The sequence below is a fragment of the Hyla sarda genome, chromosome 9 (genome assembly GCF_029499605.1).
Source record: "Hyla sarda isolate aHylSar1 chromosome 9, aHylSar1.hap1, whole genome shotgun sequence".
NCBI classification, from domain to species: domain Eukaryota; kingdom Metazoa; phylum Chordata; class Amphibia; order Anura; family Hylidae; genus Hyla; species Hyla sarda.
The window spans coordinates 44,985,688-45,003,281 of record NC_079197.1 but is presented as its reverse complement, the minus strand read 5'-3'; the positions used below and the strand labels follow the sequence as shown (position 1 = coordinate 45,003,281).

Below are 17,594 nucleotides of genomic sequence, written 5' to 3'. Positions count from 1 at the left end.
AACCGCATACAGGGCTAAAATGAGCCGACCGGAGTCAGCGCTTCAAGCCGGTCGGCTCATTGAAATTTTTAGGGTAGGGTCACGCATGCCGTATATTGCTGTGCATTTTTTGCTGCTGTGTATTTTGCTTTGACTACAATGGGTAGGAAAAGATGCAGAAAAATATGGCACGTGTATTCTCTCAAATGGGCACCTGGAATGACTCTCCCGACGTTCACACATGCAAGCTTGTTAGAAATCTTATCTTTAAAGGAGATATCCATTGGATATCCTAATGATTGGGGATAAGTTTCAGATCGCTGGGGAGTCCGACCACTGGGGCCCCCGCGATCTCCTGTACTGGGCCCCAACAGCCTGCGGGAAGGGGCGTGTTGACCACCGCAAGAAGTGGCGGCTGACACGCCCCTCAATACAACTCTGGCAGACCTGGAGTGCTGCCTTCAGTGATCTCCGGCTCTGCCATAGCGATGTATTGAGGGGGCGTGTTGGCCGCCGCTTCGTGCTTTGGTCGACATCGCTATCTGGCCAGCAAGCCGGGGCCCCATACAGGGGATTGCGGGGGGCCCCAGCGGTCGGACCCCTGCAATCTGAAACTTATCCCCCATCATTAGGATAGGGGATAAGTGTTTCAGCACTGGACTCAGCATGATATTAAAGGGGGTACTCCAGTGGAAAACTTTTTTTTAATCAACTGGTGCCAGAAATGTAAACAGATTTGTAAATGACTTCTATTAAAAAATCTTACTAATTAGCTGCTGAATACTAGAGGAAATGGTTTTCTTTTTGGAACACAGAGCTCTCTGCTGACATCGGTCCAATTTAAGAACTGTCCAGAGTAGTAGAAAATCCCCATAGCAAACATATGCTGCTCTGGAGAGTTCCTAAAATGGACAGATGTCAGCAGAGAGCTCTGTGTTCCAAAACTGTTTAACTTTCTGGCAGCAGTTGACTAAACAAAAAAAAATAATTCCACAGGAGTACCCCTTTAACATCCACTGTTCTGAAGGTTTTCCCACAAGATTTTAGTGGAGGTAGTCGGAGGGCTTACCTCTCCATCCCTGGTGTTGATGGCTCTGTGATGAAGCCTGCCTGGACCAGGCTTTATCAATGGAGTGCGGAGCACACAGATCAATGGAGTTCAATAAAACTGCATTGATCTGTATGAGGAATCTGATTTCTCCAAAAAATACCTTAAGGGGGCTAAGGTGTGAGACGCCTATTAATCCCTTCAATATTTAAGTCTATGAAAAAAAACATGTAAACATAAACTGCTCAAAAATTCAAGTGAACACTTAAACACAATTTATCTCCGAGTCAATCACACTTCTGTGAAATCACACTGTCCTCTCAGGAAACACTGACAATCAATTAGCAAGACACTCCCCAATGAAGAAGTTGTTCTGCAGATGGTGACCACAGACCACTTTCCAGTTCCTATGCTTCCTGGCTGATGTTTTGGTCCCTTTTGAATGCTGGCGGTGCTTTCACTCTAGTGGTAGAATGAGACAGTCTACAACCCACACAAGTGACTCAGGTAGTGCAGCTCATCCAGGTTGGCACATCAATGCGAGCTGTGGCAAGGAGGCTTGCTGTGTCTGTCAGCGTAGTGTGCAGAGCATGGAGGTGCTACCAAGAGACAGGCAAGTACAACAGGAGACGTGGAGGAGGCTGTAGGAGGGCAACACCAAAGCAGCAGGACCGCTACCTCTGCCTTTGTGCAAGGAGGAGCACTGCCAGAGCCCTGCAAAATGACCTCCAGCAGGCCACAAATATTCATACAAATGGAGGTGGGGGTTGTGCTTACAGCCTAACACCTTGCAAGACGTTTGCCAATGTTTGTGTTCTCTGGCAAATGCCAAATTCACCACTGGCGCCCTGTGCTCTTCACAGATGAAAGATTCACACTGAGCACATGTGACAGACGTGACGGCGTCTGGAGAAGCCGTGGAGAACATTCTGCTGCCTGCAACATCCTTCAGCATGACCTGTTTGGAGGTGGGTCAGTAATGGTGTGGGGTGGCATTTCTTTGGGGGGCCGCACAGCCCTCCATGTGCTTGCCAGCGGTAGCCTGACTGCCATTAGGTACCAAGATAAGATCCTCAGACCCATTGAGACCATATGCTGATGTGATTGGCCCTTGGTTCCTCCTAATACAAGACAATGCTAGACCTCATGTGGCTGGAGTGTGTCAGCAGTTCCTGTGAGGAAGGCATTGATGCTATGGACTGGCCTGCCCATTCCCCAGACCTGAATCAGATTGAGCACATCTGGGACATCATGTCTCGCTCCATCCACCAACGCCACATTACACCACAGACTGTCCAGGAGTCCACCTCATCAGGAGCATGCCCAGGCGTTGTAGTGAGGTCATACGGGCACGTGGAGGCCACACACACTACTGAGCCTCATTTTGACTTGTTTAAGGAGATTACATTAAAGTTGGATCAGCCTGTAGTGTGGTTTTCATCTTTGATTTTGAGTGTGACTCCATATCCAGACTCCATATAAGACTAAAGTATTTCATACGATTAGTTCATTCAGATCTAAGATGTGTTAATCTTAGTGTTCCCTTAATTTTTTTGAGCAGTATACTTGGTGTCGCTGCATGTGTAATTGTCTGAACTACTAAAATATAACTATATAGATATGGTAAATGACACATGTAAAAAAAATACCATCATATCAAAATGGTACCAATACAAACAGGTTACAGGGCAAAAAAATTGCAATCATACAGCCTGGTATACGAAAAAATACAGGGGTCACAAAATGGCAATAATAAAATTCTAAAGATTAGATTTATTTTATTTTTATTAAACGTGTCAAACTATACAAATTTGGTATTGCTGTAATTGAGCCAACCTAAGGTTTCAAAATAACAAGTTAGCTTCACCACAAGGTAAATGGTGGTAAATAAAAAATAAAATAAAAAAAACACACATTTGCAAAATTATCTATGGAGGAGAAAAAAAAACAAGAATGCAAAAATGAAAATTGGCCCGGACTAGTGGATTGTGGTCCCATTTTAGTCCCTTTGGACATGTATTTTTTTGTTATTTCTCAACCCTGTGATTTTAGGGCAACTTCACATTTTGTACATGTTTTGATAAATCTCCCTGTCTGGCCAACAGATTATTCTATCCACTTGCTTTTATCTTGTATACTCATACTTAGACATGATGCATTCATGTTAGGCCTCACCTTTAACCCCTTTAAGGACTCAACGTTTTTTAGTTTTTTGCATTTTCTTTTTTTCCTCCTTACCTTACTATTTTTAAAAATCATAACCCTTTCAATTCTCCACCTAAAAATCCATATGATCACTTATTTTTTGCATCACCAATTCTACTCTGATGACATGAGTCATTTTACCAAAAAATCTAGGTCGAAACAAAAAAAAAAACCAAACCATTGTGCAACAAAAATGAAGGAAAAAACCCCGCCATTTTGTAACTTTTGGTGGCTTCCGTTTCTACGCAGTGCATTTTTCTGTAAAAATGTCACCTTCTCTTCTGTAGGTCCATGTAATTAAAATGATACCCTACTTATGTAGGTTTGATTTGGTCGTACTTCTGGAAAACATCATAACTACAGGCAGGAAAATTTATACGTTTAAAAAATGTCATATTCTGACCCCTACAACTTTTTATCCCTGCATATGGGAAAGTATGAGGGCTAATTTTTTTGCACCTTGATCTGAAGTTTTTATCACTACCATTTTGGTCGGACTTTTTGATCGCTTTTTATTCATTATTTTTTTTTTGGTCTAAAGTACGCTATTTTGGAATTTCTTTTACGTGTACGCCATTGACCATGCCGTTAAATTAACAATATATTTTTATAGTTAGGACATTAACCCCTTAACGATGCAGGACGTATATTTACGTCCTTCGCCGGCTCCCGCGATATGAAGCGATCCCGCATCATATCGCGTCGGTCCCAGCGCTCATCAATGGCCGGGACCCGCGGCTAATACCACACATCGCCAATCGCGGCGATGTGCGGGATTAACCCTTTAGAAGCGGCGGTCAAAGCTGACCGCCGCTTCTAAAGTGAAAGTGAAAGTGACCCGGCTGCTCAGTGGGGCTGTTCGGGACCGCTGCGGTGAAATCGCGGCGTCCCGAACAGCTGACAGGACACCGGGAGGGCCCTTACCTGCCTCCTCGGTGTCCGATCGGCGAATGACTGCTCCGTGCCTGAGATCCAGGCAGGAGCAGTCAAGCGCTGATAACACTGATCACAGGCGTGTTAATACACGCCAGTGATCAGCATAGGAGATCAGTGTGTGCAGTGTTATAGGTCCCTATGGGACCTATAACACTGCAAAAAATTTTTTAAAAAAAAGTGTTAATAAAGGTAATTTAACCCCTTCCCTAATAAAAGTTTGAATCACCCCCCCTTTTCCCAGAAAAAAAATAAAACAGTGTAAAAAAAACTAAAAACAAACATATGTGGTATCACCGCGTGCGTAAATGTCCAAACTATAAAAATATATCATTAATTAAACCGCACGGTCAATGGCGTACGCGCAAAAAAATTCCAAAGTAAAAAAAAGCGCATTTTTGGTCACTTTTTATACCATTAAAAAATTAATAAAAAGTGATCAAAAAGTCTGATCAAAACAAAAATCATACCGATAAAAACTTAAGATCACGGCGCAAAAAATGAGTCCTCAAACCGCCCTGTACGTGGAAAAATAAAAGTTATAGGGGTCAGAACATGACATTTTTAAACGTATAAATTTTCCTGCATGTAGTTATGATTTCCTCCAGAAGTGCGACAAAATCAAACCTATATAAGTAGGGTACCATTTTAACCGTATGGACCTACAGAATAATAATAATTCTTACCAAAATATGCACTGCGTAGAAACGGAAGCCCCCAAAAGTTACAAAATGGCGTTTTTTCTTCGATTTTGTCGCACAATGATTTTTTTTCCCATTTCGCCGTGCATTTTTGGGTAAAATGACTAATGTCACTGCAAAGTAGAATTAGCGACGCAAAAAATAAGCCATAATATGGATTTTTTGGTGGAAAATTGAAAGGGTTATGATTTTTAAAAGGTAAGGAGGAAAAAACGAAAGTGCAAAAACGGAAAAACCCTGAGTCCTTAAGGGGTTAACGCACGTGGCGATACCACATGTATATATTTATTTACATCGTTTTTTTTATTGGAAAGGGGGTGATTTGAACTTTTTATTAGGGAAGGGGTTAAATGATATTACCACACTTTCACCTTTTTTTTTTTTTTTGCAATGTTATAGCCCCCATTAGGGGACTATAACATTGCACACACTGCTTTCCTACACTAATCACTGCCATGCAATAGCATGGCATTGATCAGTGTTATCGCCCCTCGACTGTTCCTGCCTGGATCTCAGGCACGAAGCAGTCATTCGGTGATCAGACAGCGAGGAGGCAGGTAGAGATCCTCCTTGCTTCCTGCAAGTAGTTCAGGATGCCGCAATTTCACTGTGGCAGTCCTGAACAGCACCACTGAGCTGCCTGGAAGGTTTCACTTTAGACACAGCGATCAACTTTGATCGCCACGTCTGAAGGGTTAAAGGGGTATTCCAGGCAAAACCTTTTTTTATATATATCAACTGGCTCTGAAAAGTGCTCAATGATGATGTCACGTCCTGGGAGCTATGCATGATGGGAGAATATCCCCAGAGGAACGGCACAGCTCCCGGGACGTGAGTCATCAGAGAGCAGTTAGACAAAAAACAACAACTCAACTTCAGAAGCTAATAACTATTGGAAGGATTAAGATTCTTTAATAGAAGTAATTTACAAATCTGTTTAACTTTCCGGAGCCAGTTGATATATAAAATACTCCTTTAATATCGGGCACCCCACCCCATGTCGGCGATCAGTGTTTTGCAGAGATTCCAGGTCAATCGGGTCTCTGACCCGGAAAAAAAGGGTGAATGGGGCTGTCCGAGACAGCCTTATTCACCCTTACCCAGCAGGAGTGAGATGGCACGGGTGCCGCCTCATGATCACGTGATTGATCGGTCGGAATGACCGACCAATCACAACCCTGCTGGGCAGTGATCCGGGCCGCGATGAGAGCTGGCGAGGGTCTCTTACCTCTCCCTGGTCCGGCAGGGGTCCCAATTGGTGCAGTTGCGGCGACAGGAGCAGCAGAATCGGTGGCAGCAGGGGCGGCAGGATACAGCAGGAGGTGAGGCCTCTTCACCTCCTGCTGTTGCTTAGCAACAACTCAGCATGCAAAGCCAAAGGGCTTGCTGGGAGTTGCAGTTTTGAAACAGCTTGAGTTCCAACTACAACTCCCAGCATGCCCTTTGGTAGTCTGTGCATGCTGGGGGGTGTAGTTATGCAACAGCTAAAGGCACATCTTTTCCATGAAAGTGTGCATCCAGCTGTTCCATAACTACAACTCCCAACATGCATGCTGGGAGTTGTAGCAGTGCGCCTCCAGCTGTTGTAAAACTACCACTCTCAGCATGCCCTTCGACTGTCAATGCATGCTGATTGTTGCCGTTTTGCAACAGCTCGAGACACATTAGTTGTGAAACAGAGTTTGTATCCTAACTCAGTGTTTCGCAACCAGTGTGCCTCCAGCTGTTGCAAAAATACAGCATGCACTGTGAGACTGTACATGCTGCGAATTCCAGTTTTGCAACAGCTGGAGGCACACTGGTAGCAAAACACTGAGTTAAGTAACATTCTCAGTGTTTTGCAACCAATGTGCCTCCAGCTGTTGCATAACTACAACTCCCAGCATGTTTGGTCTGTCAGTGCATGCTGGGAGTTGTAGTTTTGCAACAGCTGAAGGTTTGCCCCTCCCCCAATGTGAATGTACAGGGTACATTCACATGGGTGGGTTTACAGCGAGTTTTCTGCTGCAAGTTTGAGATGTGGCAAATTTTCCGCCGCAGCTCAAACTCCCAGCGAGAAACTCGCTGTAAACCCTGTGAATGTACCCTAAAAACACTACACAAAATAAAAAGCAAAACACTACATATACACATACCCCTACGCAATTTCTCCTGAGCACAGAACTACCCCATATGTGGGTGTAAAGTGCTCTGCGGGTGCACAACAGGGCTCAGGAGTGAGAGTGTGCCATGTACATTTGAGGTCTAAATTGGTGATTTGCACAGGGGTGGCTGATTTTACACCGGTTCTGATGTATGAAAAACAATAAATACCCAGATGTTACCCCATTTTGGAAAATACAACCCTCACGGAATGTAATAAGGGGTATAGGGAGCCTTAACACCCCACAGGTGTTTGACGAATTTTCGTTAAAGTTGGATGTGAAAATGAAAAGAAAAAAAAAATGTTTTCTCTAAATTGTTGATGTTACCCTACATTTTTCATTTTCACAAGGGAGAATAGGAAAATGTCCCCCAAAATGTTTAGTCCCATTTCTTTTGAGTAATAACATACCACATATGTTGATGTAAAGTGCTCTGAAGGGGGGACTACAATGCTCAGAAGAGAAGGAGCGCGGAGAGAATGACTCCGAAATTGAAGGCCATGTGTGTTTACAAAGCCCCCATAGTGCCAGAAAAGTGGATGACCCCATTTTGGAAACTACACCCCTTACATAATGTAATAAGGAGTATAGTGAGTATTTACACCCCACTGGTGTCTGACAGATTTTTGGAACAGTGGTCCATGAAAATGAAAAATGTAATTTTTTATTTGCACAGCCCACTGTTTCAAAGGTCTGTCAAATGCCAGTGGGGTGTAAATGTTCACTGCACCCCTTATTAAATTCTGTGAGGGGTGTAGTTTCCAAAATGGGGTCACATGTAGGTGGGGGGGGGGTCCACTGTTGTGGCACCATGGGGAGCTTTGTAAACACACATGGCCTCCCGGTTCTTTTAAATCGGACATTTCCGCACGCGGCGATACCACATATGTTTATTTTTGTTTTTATTTACACTGTTTTTTTTTATTATTGGAAATGCTGGGTGATTCAAACTTTTATTAGGGGAAGGGATAATTCAAAGGGTTAATGATTTTTTTTACACTTTACTTTTGCAATTTTATAGCCCCCATAGGGGGCTATAACATTGCATTTACTGATCTTTAACAGTGTTCAATGCATCTCCATAGGGATGCATTGATCAGGGTTTTCGGCGATTGATTGCTCAAGCCTGGATCTCAGGCTTGAAGCATTCAATCGGCGATCGGACTGCAGGAAGGAAGGTAAGAGACCTTCCTCCTGCAGTACAGCTGTTCGGGATGCCGCAATTTCACCGCGGCGATCCCGAACAGCTCCCTGAGCTAACCGACACTTTCTATTTTGTCAGCCGTTATTTTTCCCGGAGTTTGCCAGACCTTTACAGGTTGCCACTGGAGGATTTTCTACTACTCCATGATGACATCAGTGAGCTGATAGATGTTAGAGACCTTGGGGAAGATTTATCAAAACATGTGCAGAGGCAAAATTCCCCAGTTGCCCATAGCAACCAATCAGCTTACTTCTTACATTCTTAACAAGGCCTCTGCAAAATGAAAGAAGGGATCTGATTGGTTGCTATGGGCAACTTTCCTTTCCTCAGGTTTTGATAAATCTCCCACCTTGTGCTACCCACCTTCTGTTTTAGGATGCCCCCACAGATGCTCAATAGAGTTTAGGTCTGGAGACCTGCTTGGCTAGTCGATCACCTTTACCCTCAGCTTCTTTAGCAAGGCAGTGGTTGTCTTGGAGGTGTGTTTGGGGTCTCCGTAGGGTGGGCTCATGCTCTGCTTCAGTATGTCAGAATACATGTTGACATCTAGGTTTCCCTCAATGAACTGTAGCTTCTCAGTGTCAGCAGCACTCATGCAAGCCCAGACCCTGACACCACCATGCTTGACTGTAGGCAAGACACTCTTTTCTTGGTATGCCTCACCTGGTTGCTGCCACACAGACTTGACACATCGGACCATGGGACATGGTTTCACGTGCACTCAAACTCTTTGGCCGATCATGACAAGTCCCCTTCTGAGCAAAGCCTGTCATGTGAAACCACTGTATGGTCTTGCTCACTGTGCTACAACTCAGTTTCAGGGTCATGGTAACCTTAATAGCCTAGGCCATCTTTATGTAGAGTAACAACTCTTCTTTTTTCAGATGCTCAGTTCTTTGCCATGAGGTGTCATGTTGAATTTCCAAAGACCAGTATAATGTTTAGACATTATTGGCAGTGAGTTATTTTGAGGGGACACAACATTAAACAATGTTATACAGGCTGTGCACTCACTACTTTACGGTGTACCAGAGTGTAATTTCTTCAGTGCTGTCACATAGAAAGAGTACAACATTTACAAATATGTGAATGGTGTACTCATGGGAGGTACTGTATATCCCGAAAAAGCATAACTGGACATGTTGTAGAGGCATCAATTTAAAAGTGACCATGTCCTTTAAATAAAATGAAAGGAATGGGGGAGGGGGGGTGATAAACCTATACATTGTTCCTGTACAGCTACAGAAAATAAGTCATTGTATAAAATATACTAATGCCCAACTCTTTTTTGATTTACACTTTTTTTTTTTGGATGATGTACAAAGATTAGCATTTCAAACACCAGTCCTAAGTAATGAATTGTTCGAATGCTATGTTTTCTGGGTCTTTAAAAGGATACAGCCTTTTAAAGAATCACAAAGTGCCGTGCCTGTCCTGCTTGTATCACACTGAAATCCACACCAACTCTGAGTCAATTTCAGCCACAATATTCAGCCACATATGTTCAAAATTGTGAGTTTTTTTTTAATGCCTAAAAGCAGGCGTAGCAGCATAATAAATTGCCCCCCTCATGGTCTGCTATTGAAAAAGCAAAGTGGGATACCCTTGAAGACATGTTTTAAAGGATATAGAATAGGCTAAATCACATTGAAGGGAATCTGCCCATGATTTCATGCTGCCTGAACCACAGGTAGTGTAAAACAGAGACAGGAATAATGATATACAATGACCCTCATTTACTATTGGAGTTCTGTATAAATTGTGAATGGGGAAAAAAAAATAAACAAAATGGAGGAATGCATTTCACCTAACATTGTGTGCCAAAATAATTTTTTTCCGATAGCTGTCACTTTCAGCTATTTATCTGTGTGTGGTTATGGCTCAGTTACCCAACATAAGTTCTTTATTAAAAATTTTGATTAATAGTCATAGTCCACAGATCTTTCTCTTGTGAGCTGTAACATCACGTCACACTTACTAAATGCAGAGCTCCCCCTTCCTTTAGCCTGCTCAGCCAGTAATATGAACACATATGTGATCACACATTACTGCTTATTAGCTAGAGAAACTACTGTGACCCTAAATCCAATGAACAGTAATATAAGCTCCAAATATCACCACCCCCTTCCGGCCTCCCTCCACATCACTGGTCTTGTCCTGAGCAGACAAGAGGCGAGGGGGAAGCAGGGACGGGAGCTTTACCTTTAGAGTCTTTGACATGATGGCACAGCTTTAGGGCTCGTTCACACAGGCAGATCCACAGCGTATTTTACATTGTGCATCCACCGATGATGGACCCCTACAGTGTGTCTCAGATGTGCCTGCTTGGAGCGACCATCCGCCACTACGAGCAGACACACTGCGATGTGCGAGTCGCCGCGCAGTATACTCGCACAGATCGCAGCTGCTCTTGGCCTAGCTCAGGGAGCAGGGGGAGTGGCCGCGATGTGTGCGAGTACACATTACACCAGTATGTTTGCTCGTAGCGGCAGATTGCCGCTCCGAGCAGGCACATCTGAGACACACTGTAGGGGTCCATCATCGGCGGATCCACCTGTGTGAACGAGCCCTTAAGCCAGACAACACAGCTGGTATGGAAGATCTCTGCACTATGGCTAATAACATTATATTAGTAAATGGCTTTATTATACATTGACACCATACACAGGTTGTCTGTTTTATTAGACAATCCCTTTAACCGATCTTCAACACCAATGAATTCACCAACGATTGTTCTCCAAGCTGCAGTGCTGTCCTTGATAAGATTTTCATGCTCCTTTATTATTAAACAGTGTAAGATTAATCCACCCTCAACAATACAGTGCCTGAGGGGTTCACAGGTAGCAGCAAGCTGAATGTTTCATTGAAGTACCCATATTCGTAACGTCTGGGAAGCAACTGTGTTATGTAACACTTGTTTTTACAAGCTAATCCTTCCCAAAGTATGCCACGTGACAGAAGGAATTGTCGAGCACCACCTATTTCTTGGCGATTTGTCACAGAAACTGCAAGAGATCCTCCAGTAAGGGGCTTTTCCCACAGGTCAAAGTTATCTCCCTGAAAGAAATGAATATTAGGTTCAATTAAAGTGACAAAAAGGCAACATTTGTAATAAAAATTCCAAACCAATGTATTTAAAGCTATGGCCACTTTTACATGTAAAAAACATATTTACATATGTTAATACAACCGTTTTAACTCATAATAAGCACTCAGCTTGAGTATGCAATCTTCATTCATATTCAGACCCCCAATGAACAGTTTGCAGCCTGCTCCTAGATTCATTTTATGTGGATGTGTCCTCTATGTATTGCATGCTGGATGTGATGTTTTTGTCTCCAAAAGTCTAGTTTGCTGTGGGTGCACTGCTTTCTCTCTACACTTGTACATAGCCCATGGTATTCTCCCCTGTCTACATCCAGTGTGACCTGCCCTCCATGTATTGTCTCCCTCCTCTCTACACCCTGAGCTGCTGTGTACAACCTACTGCTATTGCTAACACTGAAAGAAGAAAGGGGTGGAGCAGAGGGCAAATGGGAAAAAAACTCCTCTGATTTCTCTCACACAAGACAGATAGCCAGGTATAGGAGATCCTGGAGATGCTCCACATGTTCTTGTGAAAAAAAAAAATCAAATAAACCTTGAAGTGCTGCAGTGTTTTTCCCCTCTTATTTATTATGATATAAGCTAATGAAACCAGGACTCCAGCTGCTGTGCACCCTCCACCAACACTGGAGATCTTTGAGAAGCTGCAGGCTTTAATGGTGTCATTTCACATAACTTCCCTCCATGTGATAGCCTATGTAATTCCTAAAATGTTTGCAAATCAATTCAATTACGAAAAAGGCTCCTCACCCCAGAAAAAGTCATGCCCACTAGGTGTGTTTTTTTCCCCTGGCAAACTGCTAGCCAATACCCATTATTAGGGAAATTCCATCTCAGCAGTAAAGAGGCCATGCAGGAAATGGGGGCAAGTCTTAGCCAGTGCTATGCAGGGGATAGAGTAAGACTATGTGGATGTAAAACTGGGTCTGCCTGCCTTCTTTAACCCCTTAAGGACTCAGCCCTTTTTTTGCAATTCTGACCACTGTCACTTTATGCATTAATAATTGTTTTTTAGTGACATTCTACTTGCATCCTTGCAAATTTAGAAAATTTAGCATTTTTCAAACTTTCTGCTTGTAAGGAAAATGAATATTCCAAATAACTTATATACTGAATTACAAATACAATCGGGGAGATTCATCAAGACATGTGCCGAGGAAAAGTCGACCAGTTACCCATAGCAACCAATTAGATTACTTCATTCATTATTGAAAAGGCCTGTGAAAAAATAAAAGAAGCGATCTGATTGGTAGCTATGGGCAACTGGACATCTTTTTCTCAGCACAGGTCTTGATCAATCTCCCCCAATATATCTACTTTATGTTGGCATCATCAAGTTGACATGTTTTTACTTTTTGAAGACATTAGGGGGCTTCAAAGTATAGCAGCAATTTTCACGAAAATTCTAAATCTGAATTTTTCAGGGACAATTAAGTTTGAAGTGGATTTGAGGGGCCTTTCTGTGAGAAATACCCCATAAATGACCCCATTATAGAAACTGCACCCCTCAAAGTATTCAAATTGACATTCAGAAAGTTTGCTAACCCTTTAGGTGTTTCACAGGAATAGTAGCAAAGTGAAGGAGAAATTTCAAAATCTTAATTTTTTTCCACTCGCACTTTCTTGTAGAGCCATTTTTTGTATTTTTACAAAGGGTAAAAGGATAGAAATCCCCCCCAAAATTTGTAACTCAATTTTTCTCAAGTAAGGAAATACCTCATATGTGGATGTCAAGTGATCTGTGGGTGCAGTAGAGGGCTCAGAAGGGAAGGAGTGACAATGGGATTTTGGAGAGTGAATTTTGCTGAAATGGTTTTTGGGGGGCATGTCACATTTAAGAAGCCCCTATGGTGCCAGAACAGCAAAAAACAAAAAACACATGGCATACTATTTTGGAAACTACACCCCTCAAGGAATGTAACAAGGGGTACAGTGAGCCTTAACACCCCACAGGTTTTAGACAACTTTTCGTTAAAGTCGGATGTGTAAATGAAAAATTTATTTTTCTTTTCACAGTTTTTTCCCCCAAATTTTTAATTTTTAAAGGGGTAATAGGAGAAAATGCCCCCCAAAATTTGTAACACCATTTCTTCTGAGTATGGAAATACTGCATATGTGCATGTAAAGTGCTCTGCGGGCAAACTACAATGCTCAGAAGAGAAGGAGCGCCATTGAGCTTTTGGAGAGAAGACTTGTCCGGAATTGAAGGATACGTGTGTTTACAAAGCCCCCATAGTGCCAGAACAATGGACCCTCCCCACATGTGACCCCATTTTGGAAACTACACTCCTCACAATTTAATAAGGGGTGCAGTGAGTATTTACACCCCACTGGTGTTTGACAGATCTTTTGAACAGTAGGCTGTGCAAATAAAAAATTACATTTACAATTAGAATGAAACTTAATACACTTCTATGGGAGTCCACACTCCCATTCACACTTCTGCAGAATTTCCGCTTGGATTCCGCACAAAATCCTCAAAAGCGGAAGTTGAAGCGGAATTGGGGTGGATGAGCGGAAACTCTTCTGTGTGAACAGGGCATTACAATTGCCTCGGCTTCCAAAAATATTCTACGCCAGTGATTCCCAAACGGTGCCTCCAGCTGTTGCTAAACTGCCAGTATGCTTGGACTGTCAGTAGCTGTCCGGCAATGCTGGGAGTTGTTGTTTTGCAACAGCTGGAGGCTCCGTTTTGGAAACACTGCTGTACGAGAGGTTTTTCATTATTATGGGGGGGGGGAGACACAGTGTAAGGGTGTGTATAGATACAGTGTTTTACCCTTTATTTTGTGTTAGTATAGCATAGTGTAGTGATTTTAGGGTACAATCACATGGGCGGGGTTTACAGCAAGTTTCCCGCTGTACGAGTATGAGCTGTGGTGGAAAATTTGCCAGGTGCATTGCAAGTAAAAGTAGGAGAACATTAATTGCAATTTGTTCAACTTCCAGTGTACATAGGTCATATATTTTATTTATTTTTTATATATTTCATTTTTATATGCACCTTGCAATATTATAAGCAAATTGTAATCTTATACAGGCTGTATTATCACTACCACTATAGTTACTACGATTCCCATTCATTACTACTTTGTATTTATTTACACTGGAAGTGACGAATTAGGTAGAGGATGAGTTTATTATATATAAGTCTAAGTCTGAGACGGGAACCATATATAATTTATATTGCTGCTGAGGAAAAGACTGAGTATAGTCTTGAAACGTGTCCAGCCCCCTAATATGACTATTGAGACCATTCACACAAGCCCTCTGTGAGCCCCACAACAATTCAGTCAGTTGCCAGCCACCTACACGCTCCTTGAAGCCACGAGGACGCGGTCGCTACTCTGAGCAGAAGCGCTGGAGTTACAACACTCGGAGCCCACCGCCAGCCACGGCACTTCTATCATAGGAGACGGCAGAGTCTCCCAGCAGTGTCCTCTCCCGCAGTGAGAGATTTAACGGTGTCTGTTCCAGCAAAGCACACTGGGGAGAGTGCAGGAGGGATCGCAGTATCTCCAACTATCCCCAAGAGTCGCAGGAGGGACCGCAGGAGGGATCGCAGCATCCCCAAAGAGCAACAGCATCCTGACAAGCATCGGTCCCGGGGCGGTGAGCATAACTGTATCATTCTATCGCTCATAACTGTAACTGCTAAACTACTTATTCTACTAGCTGTTACAATTGCCGGCAACTATTACAACTTTGCTACCAAGTGATATAACAGCGCTGCAGGACATTGATATGCCTTAATGAACTGGATACTGACCTATTAATCTATTCACCAAAAGACTTATCAGATTGTGGACATATTGCTATACATAATAGCCCCATTGGTTGCTACTAGTTACCAATACTTAAAGAGGTCCAAAATCTAAAGAAGACCATTCGTTTGATATTTTTTTACTCTTGATTGGTCTCAGTAAGATTATCATGTTTTATTAACATCTTATAATTATGTATAGTATTGTATTATTTTATTTTTATTTTATTCATACTATATCATTATTTGTAGGGAGTGCCGTGGCTCTACAAGGGCCCTGTAAGTCACGGTACTTATCACGTCTTACAATTTAAACAAATTGATTACTATAATAAATAATAAATATTAATATCTAACATAACCAGCCAGTTGTGTCCACACATCATTTACCCTGAGCCCCAAATCTCTCTTGTATTTAACTTTCTGGCACCAGTTGATGAAAAAAAAAATGGTTTTCCAGTGGAGTACCCCTTTAAGAAATACTTATTACTAATATATTACCATTCTCCCTTACCCACAAAAGTGTCATAGCACAATAACCACAATACCTCCAAAATTCCGAACCACAGAACTGCTCATAAAAAGGAAGTCAGGTGTGTACTTACAGGAATTTTGCCAGCTGTTTTGAGCCATCAAGTGCTATTTAGTGGTCAGGGAGAGTAACAATGCCTGGTGTTTTGGTCATGCAAGTTGCCTTGAAAAATGTTGTTTAATATCACAACTGTCACCATGGGAAGTGTCCAGGAGGCGGGCTCTTTTTGTTAGATGCACGGAGCTCCTTGGATTGAGTTTCCCTGGCCCCTTTTCTTCACAGTTCTAGTGTGCACTGAGTCTGGGGAATCTCTTAAAGGAAAACTGTCAGCCAGTTCACTCACACTAAACCCAATACACTGAGTTATAGTGCGGGTGAACAGGAGTCCAACGATTGGTCACTTACTTAAATATGTCCAGTAGGTCCTGAGATATGTCCCCCAGAAGATCCTCTGCTAAATTCAATGAATCTTGTGCAGGGGGTGGGGCTATGTCAGCTCAATTTACATATTCATTGTCTATGACTCCACATCCTAGTGAAGTGGTGTCACAGACAATGAATATGTAAATTGTTTTAGAAACTCCACCCCCTGCGTGGAATTCACAGAATATAGCAGTAGATCTTTTGGGGGGCATATCTCAGGACTTACTGCACATATTTAAGTAAGTGACCCCTCATTGGGCTCCTGTATACCCACACTATAACCCAGTGTATTGGGTTTAGTGTGGGTGAACAGGTTGACCGTTTTCCTTTAATACAGAGAGTCAAGGGCACCTAAGGAGTAGAGCCGATCTCTTGGACACATTCTGCGAGATTTATAAAAACCTGTGCAGAGGAAAATTGGAGCAGTTGTCCATAGCAACCAATCAGATCTTTCATTTCTCAAAGGCCTTTTTATAAATTAAAGAAGCGATCTGATCGGTTACTATGGGCAACTGCTCCACTTTTCCTCTACAGGTTTTGATAAATGTTTACCTGTTACCGACTTCACAGCCCTTAAACAAAGGTAACCAATTGCCTAAGATTTTGGTGTCTCTACTGTAAAAACTACCCTTTAAAAAGCCTGGAAATGTAACAGCTAATACTGGTTTCACAGGGCACCAGGCAGCCATAAGATCACGCTATACTTATCCCGGTTGCACCTATCTTCACTACCTTGAGGTTTGGGGTAGCAAACTGCTGGCTAAACTGACACAATGGGAAAGGTACAATTGGCCAGTTTGCCTTGTTATTTCTGACATGTATACATATGGGTTCTAGAGCAATTTCAATTTTATACAAATTGGCATAAAGTGGCCACTCACAAGAATACACGATATGTCTACCTGTGCGGTTCAATGCTATAGACATATTGTGGTAACCTGTGGAAATACAAATGAAAAAACAAGCTGAAAAAGGACTATGGAAGTTGGTCTAGCCTTACACTTAAGCTTATGTATATATATATATATATATATATATATATATATATATATATAATAAATAAAAAATATGCACTGGATGTCGGGGTTTGTCCTTGTGTGTTTCAAAGTCCTCCCCCTCATAAATCTTAGAAAAAAAGCCAACAACCTGCCCATTGTGGTGGTACTGGATGACTGTCTAATGTGTATGGGGCCTCTTAAAGGGGTACTCCAGTGGCAAACAACATTTTTTCTAATCAACTGGTGCCAGAAAGTTAAACAAATTTGTCAATTACTTCCATTTAATAATCTTAATACTTCCAGTACTTAGCTGCTGTATGCTCCATGGGAAGTTCTTTTATTTTTGGTTTTCAATAATAGAAGTAATTTACAAATCTGTTTTTGGCTCCAGTTAATTTAAAAAAATGTGTTTTCCACCAGAGTACCCATTTAACTCTCCCTGGTAGAAGTTATTGGAGGAAAGGAGGATCAGACATGTTGGATTTAAACTGCTTAAATCTTTTTGTTCTTGGACAGATAAGTCACTGTCAGTGGAGTCTGGCTACATGGATGCTTGGCC

The 17,594-nt window shown here is 42.3% G+C and overlaps 1 protein-coding gene and 1 long non-coding RNA gene across 3 annotated transcripts in view; both read right to left on the bottom strand.

Moving 5' to 3' along the window:
* Positions 1–17,594, bottom strand: part of LOC130290292 (60S ribosomal protein L36a-like) — a 196,798-nt gene that overhangs the window by 104,267 nt on the left and 74,937 nt on the right. The window lies entirely within an intron of this gene.
* LOC130290293 (uncharacterized) overlaps positions 9,779–17,594 on the bottom strand; it is a 35,505-nt gene continuing 27,689 nt past the window's right edge. The window contains exon 6 of one of the 2 annotated variants that reach the window (XR_008847557.1): positions 9,779–11,271. This is a non-coding gene — a long non-coding RNA (uncharacterized LOC130290293). The remainder of the gene's footprint in view (positions 11,272–17,594) is intronic. The other variant, XR_008847558.1, reaches the window with a different exon arrangement.